Source organism: Malurus melanocephalus, unplaced genomic scaffold, assembly GCF_030028575.1.
Source record: "Malurus melanocephalus ecotype Western Australia unplaced genomic scaffold, MMel_1.1 scaffold_331, whole genome shotgun sequence".
In the NCBI taxonomy this organism is placed as follows: Eukaryota; Metazoa; Chordata; class Aves; order Passeriformes; family Maluridae; genus Malurus; species Malurus melanocephalus.
The window spans coordinates 361,233-366,870 of record NW_026623563.1 but is presented as its reverse complement, the minus strand read 5'-3'; positions in this window follow the sequence as shown (position 1 = coordinate 366,870).

The window sequence follows — 5,638 nt, the reverse complement described above, 5'->3', positions numbered from 1 at the left end:
AAAAAAAAAGGAATGAGTTGTTCTGGTGCATGATAATGGAGGTGGAACGAATCAGGCAGGAGCAGGAGCTGAATTGCACCTCTCTCTCTTTCTCCCCACCTGTCTATCTTTGCAATCTCACTCTCTTTTCTCTGTCTGTCTTCCTGTCTCCAACACAGAGTGATTTTTCTCTCTCCCTTCTCTCATTACCTCCAAATTCTCTGGTTTTCTTATGCACACCATAACTTCCTCTGGGGCTCATCAGCAAATCTCCTGACCAACAGCTCTATTATTTGTGTTTTCAGTGCAGGGAGTGCCTGAGATCTGTCCTGCTGTGCTTGGAGCTGTACCACCAAAACACAGAGTTCTGGCTTCTGCACTGAAGAGTTTCCAGGCTAAAAATTTTGTGGCTTGCACTCAGTTGTAAATTGGTCTGTGGAACATTYCCCCCCTGGGAAAAGGCTGTTCTTCTTTAGGTAATAGGTAAAATTTTGAACACTTCATTGGAGTAGTCTAATTCCAATGACATTTCAAAGGCAAAATATTGAATCAATTTGAAATCAAAATGGATTTTAAATTTTTTATTATTTCAACGTTTTCTTCCTGCTCCATTTCCCACTTGTTYTCACTTCTATATTAGAATCTTAATTTTATCCTCTTACATATCTATATGCCATCCAGTATTGCAGTGCTAAACTGTGCTTCAATAATACCAAAATGAAGCACTTCAGTAGGTGGTGGCAAACTTCTGAACAGAAATATATCAAACCCAGATTTCCTGATCTGGTCCTATCTGAGACATAAACAAAAGTTTAGTCTCCTGATTTCTCTGGAGACCAAATGCCTGTTTTTTCATCAACTTTAATGATTAAAGTCTAAGAAATTCTGAGTTTGATCAGATGGAACAGAGCACATTTAAACTTATCCTCTGAGCTGGATGCTGATATTGCTGTGTGACAGTGATGTATGGGAGAGATTCCTGCTGTCCCTTGGCACACCCCATCCTCCTTCTGAAAACAGGGAATCTTGCCTTCCCCTGCTCCCAGCTCTGTGGTTAATGCCTCTTTTGACAAATTCTTTGAGTAAAGGAAGGGGTTTGGTGCCACAATTCCAACAGGCAGCACACCTGAYCCCACACCAGCCTTTTTGTACATTTTTTGTGCCCACACTGGGAAGCCGATGCAGGAGGTGGCAGGGATTCCTTGTGAGCAGAGAGCATCCCAGATGGGATTAGGGCTTTGAGTGAATAGAATGGAGGCAGTCAGGTACCCTACAGCTCTGGAGGGCTGTGGGGAGCCCAGCTGGGTCGTGCTGCAATCCTGGCCAAGTRTCTGCAGAGCTGGCAGGTTCCAGGATCCACAGAATCCACAGGAAATTCTGCAGCTCATGCACCAGTGAGCTCAGCACAGAGCAGCTCTGAAAGCTGCTGCACGGACTCCGTGCTGCACCATAAATTACAGGGTAGTTATTTCTTASTTATTCAGCAGTTACAGTGTAATTAGTTCCACTTAATGTCAACTTTTGTCAATACGTCTTTCATTAGCCAGAAAATTAGAGCTGGGTTTTGAAGCAACGGCAACACACGACTTTCTCTGAGCTTGGGCTTGGAGAAGGGAGGAGAGGAGGTGCTGTGAGGAGGGGTGGGGCTGTCAGGTGAGTTGTGGGGCTGTCTGGTGAGTTTTGGGGCTGTCAGGTGAGTTTTGGGGCTGTCTGGTGAGTTTTGGGGCTGTCTGGTGAATTCTGGAGCTGTCAGGTGAATTCCAAACCTGTCTCACTGTTTCTACATTCCCACAAGCTCGCACCTCCAAAACAAACTCACAGCTCTCCTCCAACACGCAGACACAAAACACCCATCTCCTCTCCAGGATCAATATTCCAGCCCAGACTGCAGAGAGGAATCAAACAGGTCCCTGGAGAAGTTTTCTTTGGCTGCTCAGAAACAAACAGACAAACAAACAAGGAAATAAACCCTGGGAGCTGCTTCGCCATGGCATTTGTTGCCTGTGTTTTGCAGAAGAGCCTAATTAAGCAGGATGCCTTAGATTATGGGGACTCCAGCTTTTATTTGAAGGGGGCTTCATTTCCACTCTGCAGCTGCTTTATTCTTGGACATCACAGGAAGTCCTTCTGCCTTTTCTTCCTCTTTTTTTTTTTTTTCCTTTCAAAACTGCAGACATCATTAGGAGATTGGCTTTCCTGAGTTTTTCCTTTGCTTTGAACAGTGACAGCATTTTAGTCCCCAGTCCAAAAATGGCCTAAATCAGGGGACTTGGCTTTAGGAAAACCACAGAGAAAGATTTTCCTGTGTCCTCATTCACTGAGTGGTGAAAGACAAGGTAAAATAGGTTTAAGGTTATTATCCTTCCCCTAAAACACCTCACTTTGGGCCATCACCATCCTTTGGAAGCACTTTTAGTGTGAAAGATCCTTCTACCTGTTTRAAATTTCAAACCTGATTGCACAATCTGGCTGTGGACTGTGCTACTAATGATGGAATGATTAAGAAATTGTAAAATAAATTCTTTGAAGATTACTTTGTAATTGTGCAAATCCAGCTAATTTGCTCTTTATTTGTGCTACCAGCCCAGATCTAGAGAAATGGCTGGGAGCAGAAAGGAGTCAGCATGGCTCTGGATTTTTTTATATATAGTTTTCATAATTCCAGCCTCCAACACTCCCCTCCATATAATTTTCCTCTGTGATTATGCTGTGTTGATTTCACACAGGGCCCTGCATATGCTAAAGCTGGTCCTTGAAGAAGAATTAAGTATTCAGTTCAGGAAAAAAATAGCAGACAGAAAGAACATAATGGCAACGTTGGTATTAATGCATCCTCCAAACATGTAATGAAGTTCCTTCAGCTGTCGTGCACCCCTTGGTGTCCACCAGGAGACCAGGGACAATGCAGCTCCTCCTGCTATTATAAAATAAACTGTAATAACAACAACAGCAATCARCATTCACCCCACAGGATTTTTTCCAGATGAACGTGAATTTCAAAATTAACGTGCGTGGCTATTCAGTGGTTATTGCAGCTTCTTCCTGTTGTGAATAATAAGACCAGGGACACAGAACTCAACTCACCCATTGCAATTGAAGCAACCAGAACCTCTCCAGAGAAATCTTTAGAGATTTTATCTATACATATAGAGATTTTATCTATACATAAATATATATATGTAAAATCCCCAACTATGCTTGAATAATGAAGGACTGTGGGAAAAAAAAAAAAAAAAACTGATCTGAGAAATACCATGAGCAAAAATAGAAGATAAACTCCTCTGATAAATTATGTATTGCAAACTCCTCATCTGAGCTCATTCCACCTTGCACAGGTTGAAATCCATATGGAGCATTCCTTCTCTCTGTGGGCAACCTCTCCCCAAATGCACTGAGGGAAACACGTGCAGAGATTGGTGTCTGTTCCTCTTGAATATTTCAGACCACGTTAAAAATTCTTTGCCCCACCAAACTCCCTTGCCTCAGTCACCCAGGAAAAAATAATAATTGGCTGTGTGTTAATGCTTGGCTGCATGAAATCCTGAAATTTGGGGAAACAGCAGGGACTGGGAGCTGTGGGAGTTTGAGTGGAGGGATATGAGCTGGGATTCAGTGTGGGGTGAGCTCTGAGTGGGGTAAGAGCACCCTGAGCATGGGAATGGAGCCACAGCTCTCCTGTGGGGTCATGGTCAGAACGAGAGCTGAGTGACCTCTMCAGCAGCAGCTTTAGGGTCCCCCCTGTTTGACACTGCTCAGGTCCCCAAAMCAGCCCCTTAGGGTGGCTYGAGGTGTCCCTGTCCCACCCAGCCWTTGCCAGGAGGCCAAGGGTGCTCCCTGTGCAAGAAGGGGACGATCTCACCCTCACATTCTGCCATCCCTGTGGTATTTGAGTTCTCCAAACCCATTTCCCACTGCCTTTCCCTGGGTAAACTCCCAGATTTCCTGGGTGGGAGATGGTTTTTATGGGATATCACTGTTCCCCCTGCCCACACTGCTGCCTCTCCTGTGCCCCGTGTCCCTGGGTGCAGCCTGGCTGTCCCTCAGCTCTGCCTGGGCTCCTGCACCCCAGGGACACAGATCTCTGCCAGCCAGGCAGCACGAGAGGGGAGAGGGATTAAAGGAATGGAGAAGTTAAAATGAGAACTTTGACAAGTGTTAACACAGCAAGGAGAAACCATGACCAACTCCAGGATAATTTCCACCTCGGGGCAGAGGCTGGAAGGTCCTCAGTGATGTCAGAGGACAGTTTCTAACAGCATCAAGTGCTCGTCATCCCTTTTTGTCTCCTACACAAGCCCGTGCCCACTGCCACTGAASTGATCCAAGCTCTGCTGTTCCAAATCTGGAAGGTGTTGGCTGAGGAAGGGGAGGATGCACTGAGTCACGGTCTCCGTGCTGCATCCGTAACTTCTGGGGCTCACTGGTGGAAACAAAACGAGCTACCACCCACAAAACCTTGTGACAGAGGCTGTGCAGTCATAGCTCAGACCCGTCAGAGGGGTTGGAGGGTGTGAAACACCTCACAGCCTCCCTGTTCCCTGGAAATGGAATCTGGCCAGGAGAGATGGGAACTCAGGGGAACAGGGGTGTCTTGGCTGAATCATTGGGATGAGACTTCAGGGTCACTCAGAAACAATTTTGTTCTTCTGCACACAAGGCCCCAGCAAATTCCTTGGCTGCTGGTTTGGTGAACAAGCAGATGGGTAAGCTCTCTCCCAAGTGAGAAGTCTCCTGCCAGCAGCTCTGTATTGGGGCTGAAATTTGGGATTGGGAAATGTAGAAAAGACCTGCTGCTTCTCCTCATAGAAAAGGAATAGGATAAGGGCAAGAGAAAGAAGAGATGAGGCTGGAGAGAATAATACAGTGGAGAGCATCAGCAGGAAGAGGGAGTGGAGAGTGTGTGCCCTTAAAGAATCAACAACTCACAGCAAAGGGAAGCACCCAGGGGAGCTGTGTGAGCGTGGAGCTGGGAGAAATGTTATGGAAAGAAGATATTAAGGYGAAGCAGCTGATATTTGAGATGTTATTGGAAAAGAAGTTTTAATCTGATGGGACACAGACAGAATTAATGGGTTTTCAATGAGCTCCAAAGCACTTCAGGACAGCCCTGGGAACAAAGAGAAACTTCTGCTGCTGGAGGTCAGAGCCCATCCCTGGCACAGAGAGAGTCACCAGAGCAGGGGTAAAAAAGGAATTGATGAATCAACTTCTGAGTAAATTCCTCAGAAATAAGGCAGAGTTATAAAAACAAAACCAAAAAACCTGTACACCTCATATCTGTTTTCATTTTCATTACCCCAGAGTTCAGTTTGGATAGCTGGAATGAGGGATGGGGAGGTGAGASAAGTCAAACAGGTGTCAGGGAGGCATCTTTCATGTCCTTCAGAAGAGGAATGGCTGTGCCAGGCAGGGATCTGAACTTGTGCATGGGAGGCACTGGCTGGGCTGCCAGGAGGAGCAGTGATTTGGGGAAAAGGAGTCACAGTCCAATGCCTGCCTGGCAAAGCTAGCTGGGAAACATCCACTGCATGGCTCAGCAGATCCTCTGCAAAGCTCATTTCTGCTATTAAAGAGCAATGGTTGGGAAAAGAGAGAGAGAGAACAGAGCCAGGGAAAGGGAAGGAAGGAAAATGGTGCTCACATGACAGATCAGGAAGAT